The sequence below is a fragment of the Lissotriton vulgaris genome, chromosome 8, assembly GCF_964263255.1.
Source record: "Lissotriton vulgaris chromosome 8, aLisVul1.2, whole genome shotgun sequence".
Lineage (NCBI taxonomy): Eukaryota > Metazoa > Chordata > Amphibia > Caudata > Salamandridae > Lissotriton > Lissotriton vulgaris.
Genome location: NC_141696.1, coordinates 508237842 through 508252786, shown reverse-complemented (window position 1 = coordinate 508252786; position 14945 = coordinate 508237842). Strand labels below are relative to the sequence as shown.

Here is a 14945-nt window from a genome sequence, read left to right as displayed (position 1 = left end):
CTCAGAGTGAAGATTTGCTAATAGTAGATAGGCCCCAACGATGTGGAGGTTGTAATTAGTACTGAGGAAGCGGTTATTAGTTCCCCAAAACCATATACGACCTTATCCTCCTGGAATATTGTGGGACTGCCATCAAAAATAACGTCCACAGAATGGTCCTCATATATTGAGGAATCCGATGTCTGGTTATTCCAGGAGACATGGTCTTTAGACAGAGTCTTCTATCCAGGTTACCTACATTTTTCAAAACCAGCAACAAGAAGTACGAGGGGCAGACCAGTTGGAGGGCTGAGCTGCTGGGTGAGACAATCTGAGGGGATCAGAGTGGATGAGCTTTCCAAAGACAGCCCTGACATTATGGCCATAAGGGTTAGATCACCTAAAGGTCTTGACATTATGTTTATTCTCTGGGTCAGTCTTGTGGTAGGGGTTCAAGTGTTGTCACAGTGTTGTCACAATTCCTGACAGTTATTTGGAAAATATGGAAGTCACAGGCAATTTGATTATTGCGGGTGACTTCAACCGCAGCTTTGAACCCCAGGATCCAGAAGATGGAAGGCTCAGTGAAGACGAGGATGCGCTATGGGACATTCCCCAATAAGAACTGCAACCCATTAGAAAATGGACCGAGGCCACTTTACAATTGAAGGGCCTCTGTCTTGCAAGGGGTTTGAGGGCTGCTTATGGGAGGATGCAGTCCGACAGGTTGGGTGCAAACACTTTCGATAATGGAAGAAAGTGTAGTTGTATAGACTACATCCTCATTAATGTCGAATTTTGGCCCTATGCAGTAGATTTGGAGGTTCAGAGGAGGCCAAAAAGTGATCACAACCCGCTGCTCTTAAGAATCAATGATAGAAGTTTTTCCTGCACTAAACAGCGGGAAGGTGATCTTGTACTAATTATCACCAACGATGTGAGAAGAGTACGGTGGGGAAGGATAGCTAATAATGAGGGTGAACTTGCACATTCTGGAGGCGACTCTGGTCTACACCAGAGCTCTCTCTGTATGCCAAGGCCTTACTGGAAGTGAGTAGTTTGAGCCGATCACATAAGATCCCATGGCTGAATAACATTAGGTCCTTATTGTCCGAGATGGGGATGAGTAACCTATGGGAACATCCTGAGGCTATAGAATTTCCATCGAAGATGACCTATAGAACAGCCTCCTGGGAAATAGTTAAAACCAAGAGATTCTCTTCCCATATAAGGCAGTTACTGTTGAGGGATTTCCTTGATATTAAGGACAGGGTTGGTTTTGAAGGCTATTGGGATCTTATCACTAAGCCTCACAATCAGCAGCTCTACCACCAGTTTAGAATAGGCACGCTGCCAATAAGATACTTTATAAGCAAATGGAATCCCGCTAGAAGTGACGAGTGCATATTTTGTCAGGGACACAGTGAGAACATAGATCACCTTCAATTCGCATGTCCTGCTTATCACTTGCCGAGGATAAAAGGGCTTAAACCGGTATGCTCGTCTATGAATACAAGATCGGCGATGGTTGGAAGAAGAATTTTAAAATCAGATACCACCGCCCTCACTGTGATTAGTGTGTCAAAGTTCTTGAGCTGGGCATGGGCCATGTGTAACAAAAAGGGGGGTAATGTAGGCTGTAGAGTATTGATGGACCCTACTTTGTCGGAGTATGAGTTATGATCTGCACCATCCTGTTACTGTAAGGCAGATAATCTGTTCTGTTTTAACGCTCTCGTTGTTGAAACGAAGACTGCTTGTTGTTTCTACATATCAAATTCATATTTTAAAATCATGTTTTAATATGTATACATATTTATTTATTAATATATGTCGATCTGAAAAAGTAGTTTTGTTTAACATCCACTTATTTATATGATGTATTTTAAGTGAAAGAGTATCTGTTTTAACTTTGGATGATCATGTCTTTTATGATGAATAATCGAAATAAAGACTTCATTGAATTGAATTGACTCCAAATCCAACTAAAGTACATGCCTTGTCATCCACTTTTCCCCCACAAGATGTCACTATGTTGCCATCCTTCCTTGGTATGGACAGTTACTGTTCAAGGTACATACGTGACTTTGCCACTGTAAGTGCCCCACTGAGAGACTTAAAACAAAATGCCCCCTTTCGATGGTTAAGTTAATGTGAGCAATGATTCAAGAGAATCAAGAATGCAACATTAGAGACAGAGGTTGTTGTTGATCCATGCCCACTAGGGTAGGGTGCCATCCTTGCCCAGGACACTGAATATACCAATGCTGCATGGCACATCGTGGTTTATCCTAGCCAAAGTTTGTCATCGACCGAACGTGCCTATTTACTGCCTAAAGAAGAAAGCCTTGCTGTGTTGGGGGCTTGTGACCATTTTCATATGTTCCTTTATGGAAAGCATTTCACAGCTGTCAGCGATCACCAAGCATTTCTCACCATTTTCGGAAATCCTATAGCCAAAATGCCCCTTCATATTCAGTGGTTTGGGGGGGCAATTGCAGGAATATGTTTATACAATTGTGCATCATCCAGGAAAAGATGAAAATTCTACTGACTTCTTTTTACATGTGCCAATAAAGTGTGATGACACTACTTCTGAAGCGGCTGATGCTTATGTTAACTTCATACTGAAATTCAGTACCCCAACTGCTATATTGATGGAAAAAATCATTGCCGCCACGCACACTGACCGGCATTTGCTAATCCTCAAAGACATTAGTACACATCAATCATAGCAAAAACATACTTGACATCATCATGATGACCTTGAATACAAGAAATTCAAAAATGTGCTGGAAGAACTTTCAGTTACCCCAGAAGGCATCATCTTAAGGGGGTTGAGAATTGTCATACCCAAGAGTCTGAAACAGCAAGTTATTGAACTGGCTCATGAGGGACATTGTGGAGTTGTTACTACTAAACAAACTCTCCGTGACCAAGTATGGTTCCCTCTTCTTGATGAAAGAGTTAAAAAAGAGTTAAAGGCATGTAATTTGTGCAACTGCTTGTCATCCAAGACAAACCTGCATCCGTTAAATATGCCTGATCTTCTAAAGCATGCATGGGCGAAAATTGCAATTGATTTTGTTGGTCCCCTCAACAACGGACATCATCTACTAGTAATTGTTGATAAATATTCCAGTTTCCCCCTTGTGGAAGGTCTGCTGTCAGCAACTCATGACCGAGTCACTGAGAGATTAGAAAGCATTTTTGCAACATGGGGTGTTCCTTTGGTTTTGAAATCTGACAATGGCCAGCCTTTCAATAGTCGAGAATTTAAAGATTTTCTCATCTAACTGTCAAGTATCAGAAAAGCACAGCTCTCTGGCTACAGGCTAAATGGGGTGATCGAGAGATTTCTGGGCACCCCGAGAAGACCATTCAGCTTGCTGCACTGGAAAAGCTTGAATTAAAAAAAGTTCTACAGTCTACGCTTCGTGTATACAGGTCAACTCCCCATTCTACAGCTGATGAAAGCCCCACCGCCATAAGGTTTGGGAGAGTCACAGGAACTGAACTGCCAGAATGGACCAAAGAGACATCAATTGACATTAGTAAACTTCACACTTCTGACTTGTCTCCCAAATGCAAAATGAAGACCTATACAGATAGACACAGCTGTGCTCAGAGCACTGTGTTTCAAAAGAGAAGACCAAGTTATCATCAAGCAGAAACAGAAAAGTAAGTCTTATGCTCTTTTTTATGATTGCCCACTTTAGGGTTGTGACTAGTAATGGACACATGGTGACTGTTCACTGTCCTGGGAAGTCCACTATGCAAGGTTCTTTACATTTGAAACACCTGCCTCAACCTTCACCAGCTCCAGATGTCAGAAGTGAAACTTATTCACCCAAAAATCCGGAGAGCCAAACGACTGTATCACTGTCTCTGTCACCAGTGCTAGCCATGGTTTATATCTCCACAACCTCACATTACCAGATCGCAGCAATTGATTTGAGAACCGAAACAACTTATTAAAGAGTTGTGATGTACATATTTATTATTTGTACTTCATCAAAGGGGGAGATTTAGGAGCATATTTAGAGGCCCCTATCACCACAGAAACATTCTCTTTTAGTGTTGTTCCTGTGACAATAGGGGCTGTGTCTTATCTACAAGGCAGGGTTAAGCCACAGCGTTGAATCACTTAGCGTGGTTTAATGCTGCGTTGTAAATAAGGCCCCCATTCATGCTCTACCTAGCGTGAAAGGGTAGGGCAATGGGTGTCACAGTGGGCGTTCCACTGCAACACCCATTGATTTTGACACTGCCCTATATGTACAAGGATGGCGTAAATATGGGGTAGCCCCAAAATTCAGACCAGGCAAAACCTGGTCTTAAGCGGTCGCAACGAGTAGAAATGTTTCATTTATGCTTGTTTTTGCTGGTTCTATGTGTGGGGTGTTGTGCAGCACACATAGAAACAGCAAAAGGCTGATCCCTTCATGCACATAAACAATCAATACCAAACGTTTTATAGCTTCTATGTGTGCTGCAATTAGCAGCACACATTGAGGTTTCGAAATGCCATGAATGATTGTTTATGTGCGGGAAGGGAGACCTTACTGCACATAAACAATCTCTCTGCTGGCCACTGTCGGAATGAGTCCTCACCCCAAAGTGCTGTCCTCAAGGTCTTGTTTGAAGTTAGATTGCACTTCTACCAATGTAACTGAAGGTTTCACAGAGTGATGCTAAGCCCCAAAAAGCTGTGCACCTTGTGAATCAAGAATCCATCAGTTTGAGGCATAAATACTCCAAGACCTACAGAGCCTCATCTCACAGCTTCAAGCTCAGTGGGTCTGAAGCCACGTAACACAGAGCCTTGCAGCTTTTGACCACCAGCTTCACCGGGACCAATGCAGAGTGATGCCAAATCCCGCAGATTTGTGTAGCTCCTAGCTGAAGGCTTCAGCAGACCAGACGCTGAAGTCACAAGGTAAAAACCTCCTGTATCCTACCCTGGCTTCATCGTCATCACCTGAACGCCTGTCTATGTCCCAGACCAGCGCACCCACATACCTGTAGTTGGCCTTCATGGCTTTTTGGACTATTTTTACCTAAAACCCTAAAATCCCGTATCTCCGGTTCTACTGGTTAGATTGTTGTCACTTTGTTTTCATTTCATTTACTTAAGTATTCTCAATTTTTTTTATTTGATTTGAGATTTTTCTTGTGTTATTTTCACTTTATTACTGTTTGTGTGCAGCATAAATACTTTAACACCTTCAGCCCGGCGCAAATTTTCGCGCTGTGCAGAAGGTTCTAAATAACAGGCGTGGCCGTGACGGAACGATTCCGTCATAAGCACAGCCCAACCGGCGATCGTGACGGAATCATTCCGTCACAAGCATCAAAGGGGTTAAACATTGCCTTTAAGTTAAGCCTGACTGCTTTGTGCCAAGTTACTAAAGGATTAAGCACAGGTTTATTTAGTGACGTTTGGCATTTACCCTGACAATGATTGTGACTGTTATTTGAAGTGCGTTCTCGCCCCTTTCAACCAATAACCCAATATCTTACATGGAGGTATCAGCAAATTTAGGAGCGGAGAGGAGAGAATTAATGGGTCAACATCCATTGCACTCATAATGGGGCCTAATGAAATCAATCTACCACTATGTGGAATTAGTCAACCCTTTACTGGAGACAGAAAATTTCATATCAGTTTAGAATTCCGGGCGTGTATATTTCATGCATTTGCTATCATATTTACTTCAAAAGAATTACATTTTGCGCACTATTGAAGAGCTATGGTTCTTCTATGCATTCTGAAAACTAACCCCAGCAGAAGATCTTCAGGAAAATCCGACCTTCAATTCTTTTTAAATGTCAACGAATTAAATATTATCGGAAACAGGATTCCAGAGTCAGAAACGCAACTGTTCATCACGTAAACGCTGCTATCTAGATTCAAACACGGGCACACTTTCAAAACACTCCGCCTGCTGTAAGGGAGCTTTAATCCAACGAAAAGCAAAGCGCCGAACGCTCCTAAATCTGTCCCGTGGACACCTGCTGCTTGGAAACGTGACCCAGTTCTTGTCGCAGAGTTCTATCGGTATAGCTCATGGGTGCTTATTTCATACCCGGTTTAGGAAACACAGTTATGATGGTTGTTATTTGAAACGAACACTGACTAATTTGCAGTAGGTTTGGTTTTCTGCTGAACAGGATTTAAGAAACCGACAAGGTACTGTTGTAGATGTATAGAGACCCATAATAGGCTGGAGAATGGTTTGGTGTGAGAACTAACAGATCACGGTAGTCGTGTTCCCTTTCAAGATTGTAGAGTGTGCTCCACATAGGAAAAAAAAGTGTGCCTCTGGCTTTTTAGGGACAGGTAGAAAAGCAGAAGGCAAAAAATGAAATGTATGTGTTGATAACATAAAATATTGCGGTGGAGAGGGCAATCATTATTTTTTGTGGCTCTATGTTTTTGTGTTGCATTATTGTGATGTGATTTTGTTGGGCTGCATTGCAGTTAAGTTGTGTTCTGTTTTGACTGTTTTGTTGTGATGTCTTCTTATGTGTCAATTGTATTATGTTGCTTTTTGTGTGTTATTACAATATGTTCAGTTGTTTACTTATAATATATCATCAACTTCCGCAATTTTTACAGTCAAAAGCAGCACATGCATTACAAATTATTACGAAACACAACCATTTACAACTGTCTAGGTGGTGAATTAGCACTGTTGTAGCTCTTACACTACCTAAATTGATACTTCTATAGTGCACTACTCACCCACAAGGGTCTCAAGGCACTTGTACAAATACCGCTGTGAAACCTGTCCTGGCTTTTCCCTGTGAGGCGTCCACTCCTGGACACCCCCAAGGTGGAGGCCAGGCATCCTTAGCGTTGTGGGAGCCGTTGTGGAGATTAAGCAAGCTATTGCTCAGAGTTGCAGAGTGCGACTCTATGATTGGAATAGGCACCGAGGCAAGAATTATCAGGTCCGTGGAATTTTTGAGCCCAAGACCCGCCGAGGCGGGGAATTGAACCCTGGTCCCGGGCTAGACCTCTGCATCAGGGTCTGCCGCTCTAACCATTGAGCCACACTTCTCCACTTAAGAAATGAGTCTGTTGATATTGATAAAAAACATGCTAATGCTTATGATGGTACACTCGCATACACAATCTAATACGCATTACTATTGGTAAATTCGCCCGTCGTGAACTTTCCATCAACCCGACTCGAAAATACTTGATCAGAAAGGCTCTGCAACCCAGACCAGTGGTAACTGATTGACAGGTCGCAGGTGGAGTGGCACGTAGCCGGGGAAAGTAAAACTAGCGCTTGTGCTCCCTATCCCCATAAGAGAATAATGGAATACACACTGTAAAGCACACTGACTTTTCCTGGCATGTTTCTTCCCACTGTATAAAGCCTATCCCAAGTATTCTCCTGGCTCAGAGAAAACCAACTGAAGTGTAACTCTGAAAAGTCAGAGATTATCTTCTTAGGCTCTAGCCCTTGTGAAGCATGGCAAAACTGGTGGGCGCAAGATATGTCTCCTCCCTTGGCACCAGTTACCATGGTGAAAAATCTAGGGGTCAAATTGGATGCTACTCTCTGGATGAAGGCACAGATTCAATCAGTGGCCAGAAACTGTTTTGGGGTACTGAGAATGCTGCAAAACTTTCTCCCCCTGCTCCCAGTCTCTCACAGAAAGATGGTTGTTCAGGCTCTGGTGGTCTCGAGACTGGACTATGTAAACTCCCTGTACTTGGGCCTCCTTTTGTACCTGCTTAGCCATCTGCAGATGGTTCAGAACGCGGCGGCCAGGGCAATTTTTTTGGCAGGGCCTAAGACACATACGATTCATCTGCTATCTTCCTTACACTGGCTCACAGTTCGGAAAACAAATCCATTTTAAGGCATTGGTTTTGGTCTTCAAGGACTTTCACAAGATAGGGCCCCCCTACCTCAGGGAAAGATTCCAACACTATACACCTCAATTCACCTTGAGGTCCTCTGCTCAGCTTCTGACCTCTACGCCTAAGGTCGTGCTGTACCAGATTGGGGGAAGATCTTTTCAAATGGTGGCCTCTCGCTTATGGAATACTCTACCTCTTTCTCTTAGACAGGTACAGACCTCCTTGCCTGTAGGAAGAAATTAAAGACCTGCCTTTTCCAACTGTAGGTTCCGGCCAGCCGTCTGCATTGGGGTGTTTCTCTCTGTTAGCTGTTATGTGGTCTTTCTCTTCAGCGCAGGGACACTCCTGAGAGTAGCCGCGCGCTTTATAAATACCATATAACAAAACATAACATTCCTTGTCACCACTCCATTCTGCATAAGTCCTGCCACACCAGTCTATCTGCCCTGCTCCTTGGCTGTGCACACTAGGAATCTCCCCTACGCAGCCCCTACATCTGTGCACAGGCATGTACACATGTGTCTGCATGTTACCAGCCCGGTGTCCCTTACTCCAGCTGCTGCACAGTGGCCTGGTCAAGCCAGGGGGACACCAGTAAAATCCCCATGCAGTCTCTTTCATTATGAGTTCACTGTGGGTGAGTCCCAAATTATGAGGCTCCCCCACAGGAAAAGCTCCACAATTAGGTGCTCAGAAAAGTGAAAAATCTGTGCAGCCCAAAGTGTCAGAACCACCTTCTAACACACATCCAACCACTCTTTCACTCACACATACATACATACATTCTTCCAATCATTCATTCACCTTTGTCTGCCAAGTTGCAGACAGAAGAGGCCCATCAAGAACTTTAGCCCGCTGTCACTTCTAAAGTTGTGGGTTAATGGAGCCACAGCTCCATTCTTTCACTCATCCATCCATTTATCATTTCGATCATCAACCTACCCACATTTTCATTCCATCCATCCATTCATCAACCCTTTTGCTCAATCCATCCATCCACCCTTTCACTGATCTATCCACCCTCATCATCCATCCACCATTTCACTCATCCATCCATTCACCCACCCATCCATCCACCCTCCCTCTCAGTCATCCAGCTGGTCTTTCACGTATAAGTCCACCCTTTCATCCATCCACCCACCCTCCCTTTCACTAATCCATCTATTATTTCACTCATCCACCCTTACAGCCCTCCTTTCACTCATTCACTCATTCATCCATCCTTTCATTCACTCAACCCTTTCATGTTACTTATGAGCCATTGCCCATCAAGTTGCATACAAAAGAGGCTCATCAAGATCTCCACCCCGCTGTAGCTGCTAAAGCGGGTGGTTAACCTAAGCAGTAATATGCAAAGGTAACTGCATATAAAATAACATCAGTGGAAAATGTAGTCTTTTTTGTTATGAAACCTCGATTGATAAAGGCAATAACTGCAGATGCATCTCCGTGTGTACCAGAGGGAAAGATAATTCAATCCTGCTTGGTGTAGTGGGGAAAATTGACTTCAAGCAGTGCTTAATTTGTGGTGGTGTTTTCCGGTGCTCAGCACCGCACTTATTTATAAACACTTGTACTTACTAATGAGAATCCACCACATGATGGTGATGTGTGTGCAATTTTTAAGCAAAGTTCATTAGGGGAGCATTCCACTGTTTAATTTATCTGCACAAATTATAATACTCGGATTGAAGTTTAATGTGACATGAGGGTTACACCAACTGTGTTGGACCCATAAGAAATATCTTGGGCCCTAACACTTAATTTTTCACAAATTAAGCACTAGTGATATGTATTTGTAGTGCTTTGAGTTCCCAGATCAAGTCTCAGAAAGCATTGTGAATATATAAGTCATTATTTTAAAAATGTATTACAGTATAAGGTAAGTGAAGTGAAGGTAAGTGAAGTAAAGTGACGTGCCACACTTTTAGCAGGTTATTGTCATTCAGAAGTAAGGTGAAACCATGGAAATGTCGCACATAAGCCATCTGAAAACTTGACAGTTCTGAGTATTTTATCTATGCCTGCATGGGCATTGAACTCTACAGTAAAATGTGTGTAAGGTTCAAGCCTCGAGATTGACAGGAAGGAGGGAAAGGCGATCTTTGATCAGCCGAGGGAAACACAACCCTACTCCTCCTCTTAAACTTGTAAGGAGATCGTCAAAACCTTCTTGCTTTATTGAGTGATTTTAGTGAGAATTACGTGCTCTTCTTGGTTTAGGCTTAATAAACTTGCAAAACTTTGCATAGTGATCAACAAAAAATTAAAATGGCTAAATAGTCTTGCCTAGCTCTTTAAAGAGGAAACCTATAGAATAGTTTAAACATTTTTGAAACTGCAACTATTCAGACCACTGAAAAGATAGTCAAGAAACATGTATCTCGATCACACACGTTAGGAAGAACTCCTGAATATGGCATCTCTGACTTTCTAATTAAGAAAGCAGTGTCATCCAACATCAACGCGTTTGAAAAATGAAGCACAATTTCGTAAAGGACTCCTTGAGCATAAATAGGGCACTTCCCTGTGAAGGAGGGGATTGTAGAAAAGTTAGTAAAAGAAACATAAAATAGTAGCATTCATTTAGCAAAACAAGAAATGGCACAAATAAAGTGACTATAGATACCAAACAAACAGAGCAAAGGGCTGCAGATCATCACCACTTTATAGCCCTCCAAAAACACTTAACCCTGACATACAAACCAATGCAGGCTAACACATTTAAGATTTCCCAGCTAAAGGGAAAACATACCTTCACTGCCTTCCTCAAGGTCAGTTTTGGAAAGTGCACCTTTGTGTATTGTACCTGTGTACTGTACCTCTGTTTGGATGTGGTGACATTTTAACTTTGGGCACTGGGTAAACAGTCACCAGTTCATGTACCCTGGCCCAAAAAATGGTAGCAAGCCGTCTAACCCCAGTTGGTTTGCCAAACTTTTAGTTAAGGCCACAGTAGAGCGGGTCCGCCAGTAGCATAAATAATAGCTTCTTTACAAGTAGAGATGTAAACAGTGCAGAATTACACCACCACACGAGTGGCCTAAAAGAATGCCTTCAGGCCTGCCATCACAACACATTATTGCTGTGAGCAAGGCTGCATCTGGAAAATATCAAAGGTACCCATCACAGATATATATATAAAACGCTAATTTTTCCATTACCTAAGCCACCTCTAAGTAGTACCTGAAAGCCGACAAGGTCTGGGTGCTTAAAGTAACACTGGCAAAACCAAGCTTCGCCGCTAATAATTCATTAACTGTTTTCTTGCCTTTGACCCTATATAATGCTCTGCTGCCATTTGGCTAGATGCATGCTACACATATACTACATCCATGTGTGATATATCTAAGAGTAGGTCATGCCTAATATTTAGAACGGTATGTCCTTGCAGTCAAAGGATAATAAAAGCCAATATTTCAGTGCATAGGCTGCGGTAGAAACCTGCATGTGAAGAAAAAACAAATCTTCAAAAATAAGGCTAGAAAAAAAGCAATAAAGTTCATTGGTGCACATTGATAATATTTATTAAAAGTCTAACTCAGTGGTGAACTATATGTTTTATATTTATTACCAATGTGAGTTCTTCTAACAGGAAAGTGCCTGTTGAACAATTACGGCTACTCATCATGGAAGGTGGAGAGAGCAGGAGAAAAGAAGACTATATGGTAAGACAAAGATCAAGCTGAGCCTTAATGAATATTTGGGGTGTTGATGGTAAACTATTAACACCATCGGTGCGGTGCAGATTTACCCTGTGCGCTGACCATCATAGATTCCCATTGTTCATGACGAGCTTAGCTCGTCATGAGTGTACGAGAGGTGTACCTCATGACGAGCTGAGCTCGTCATGAGCATCGAAGGGGTTAGGATATCATTTGATGGTGGTCAGTTCCATGCCTGCCTGTCTCCATTACCAGCAGGAGCGGATATGAGAGTTCCCTTATCTATATAGGACAGTATCTCAGATTAAATTTTATTCTTCACACACTGGCCCTGGGGTTCTTTCCAAGGGCAAGTTTTCCTGGGATAATTTATCAGAAACAACAGACATTGCTGCAAATGTTAGAGGTTTGGTAATTGAAGTTGATGCCTATTACTGGCTAATGGCCATTGCTTGAAAAACTTTTCACCATCAGCCACACTGAACAAAAGTGTGTGAAAAGGTGTAAGAGTCAGGAAAAAGTGTGCTTGCTGTCTACTGCCTGTATGGGCAAGTGCTCTCACCTTGAAATATTTTTTTAGAAGTGCTCTCAAAGACAGTCCAGATAGCTTTATGTAGCTGTTTCTCATCCAGTTTAGGGCACCACTCCAATCACAAACAATCAGTTCAAATTTCTCAGAGTCCGAATCCAAATTTAGAAGTCTTAATGTTTTCTCAGTTCGTTTTTTATTATTTTCTTATACTCAAAAAGAGCCATCAGCCAACGCGAACTGATTGTTTGTGATTGGAGTGGTGCCCTAAACTGGATGAGAAACATTTTGGATTCACGTTCTACGTGAGGTGCCCCTGGACAGAGGGTACCTGTTTTCTTAAGTGGCACACAGGACTTACTTTTTGAATTATCTATTCTGGTTGATACGAGTTTGGTGCTATAACTTGGTGCTATATCCACTGTCCACCCTCATGGTTTGACAGCTTTATGTAGCTCCAGGGACAGAAAGGTATGAAGTAAGACATCTTGGAAGAACCAGAGGACAAGTAAGAACTGAGAACTGTGCTTGAGGCCTGGCTGAAGTGAGTGGGTTGGATTGTCTCAGTTGCGTTACTAGTAACTTGACCAAAAATCCTGCCCCAGCTGCTTGGGAGCTTAAGAAGTGGTCAAGAGGAAGTTCATTAGAATTTTCAAATAGCTGGCACTTAGCCATTTTTTATTTTACAAGGACAAAGCTAAGTGCAGAAGCTACCCAAGAAATATGCGACCTTGGCAGGAAGAATTTCCAGGTTCATCCTACTCATAGATGTTTCCTGTGAAGGCAAATGGTTCAGCTGTACCTTTTGGAGATGGTATCCAGCCTTGTAGATCCCTATCTAGCAACAATGTTCACCCCTGTACAATTGGCGGGATTTGAGATCCAAAAAAAGTGACTACGTTCTAAGGTAAATCTTGAGAATGGTAAAAGGTAGGTAAAGTGATTCTAGTAAGTAAGGGACCTCAGCAGGAACACTTTGCAAGTGTGTTACACTTGGTCCTAAATTCAAGGCTTTCATGGGACTCTAAGAAAAGTATACACAACTTCAAGTAGAACTCAGTGACTGCAGTCCTAAGGTAAAACTGCCTTACCAATTCAATCCGCTAGTCCTAAATTACCCTCACACTCTCACATTTGGACTGAATTTGCAACTAGGTACTGGTTAATTGCAAACATTGGCTCTTTGTGTTTTCTAAGTGCTTATTTGCATTAAACTGTGAACAATTCATATATGTGTTTCACTTAAACTGCTTATGACACTTTTTGTGTAATTTGGTTATTGCATATTTCCCCTTATTACTAAACTGGATAGGGAATTTTATTGATTGATTCTGTGATTTAATTTGAATTTGGTGCTTCATATATTCTTAGTACAAGCTCATGATTTCTCATTGAATCTGTGAATTTACCCAGGAATGTGATAGATTACTAATTTGGTGGCACCCTCTTACCAAACTATTAACCCAGACTCTCATAGCTAGGCAATGTTACTCGATCAGACACAAGGCATCAGTACCTGCTGGTACTCATTCAAAGAAATGTTGTAGTGCAGGAGATGAGGGGCAGCAAAGATGCGATAATATGGAATGATGTCTACCGGGTTAAGGCAACAGAGCACTCTTTGAGGTTACACATTGATAAAAAACTAGAGGATGTACGCTTCCATCTGCATATATTGATCATTTAGATCACAGGTTATTGGAGTGCCAGTGGTCACTTTACTGCTTTTTCTGTTCTTCTATTGCCAATGCAGCCCTCTGAAGACCATCTGTTGAAGAAGTCCTATGTCTCAAAGGAGTAGTTTTCTTGACATAATACTCACAATTGAAAAAAATACAAGTGACAAGAGCTACCACTAGTCTCCTCGCCATCTCTTTCCATGCTCAAGACTATATATGCTATTAGATATAAAAAAATCTCACCTGATCTTCCATTGAAGAAAGCTTTCAGCACTGCACTGGGACCTATCACAGGATTTATCAAAGAGAAAACCATTGACTGTGCAGTGAGCTATAGAGGGCAATCTTGAGTTAAATGCATAAATAATGCAATGAGGCAACTAGACATTTGGATACTGCCCGCATCAAATGATTACCAGTTACAATAAGCTTGGAAAAACAAACCTATCTCTCCATTATCTTATGAAAACACAGTGGCCTTAACCAGGTTGTATGTCAAAATATTGATCATATTATGCTATCAAAATATCATAGTCAAAATATACACAACCAATATATCATGAAGGTCTGCATATATAAGAGATTTTAGGCTGGTGTTCTTAACTCCACATTTATATTTCCTGGAGATTTATATATTTATAAGTACATGTACATGGGGCTAACTATGGTAGATATGATTTTACTGATAAAGATGTTGGTATTCAATATTCTGACTATGATACTTTGCTAATACCATATTTAAAAAAATGATTTTGATAGTGTACACTGAATTGGAGATCATATTTACACTGGAATTACATTAGGAATGGTGCTTGAGATGATCCCTACACTACCGTTGAGACAGATTCAAGAAAATTCCTTTAAATTCTCTGGAGTACTCTAATATTAATACGACATTCCAGAAATCTTCCATTCAATAATACCAATGGTCGGCATAGACCAGTTCCTTGGTTTAATATCAAATCTTCTTCCAGAATGTTAATCATTAACGTTTTTTTTTAAGTTGTCTTTTGTTTCCAAGACACACTATATAAAGCTTGAACATTTAAAGACCTTGAAAAATCCTTTGCAGCAGAAATTCCAAATAATTTTCTATCCCTCTTATCACTTGCAGCTAGGAAAATCTGAGAACATGTAGGGTGAGCTTAGCAACCATTCCAGGTGTTCAGTAATAACCTTAGCTGTAGCTGAAACAATTGAAATTGGAACTG

At 41.6% G+C, this 14945-nt stretch overlaps 1 long non-coding RNA gene across 1 annotated transcript in view; it reads right to left on the bottom strand.

Annotated features, from left to right (window-relative positions):
• Positions 1–14945, bottom strand: part of LOC147697238 (uncharacterized) — a 594731-nt gene that overhangs the window by 459955 nt on the left and 119831 nt on the right. The window lies entirely within an intron of this gene.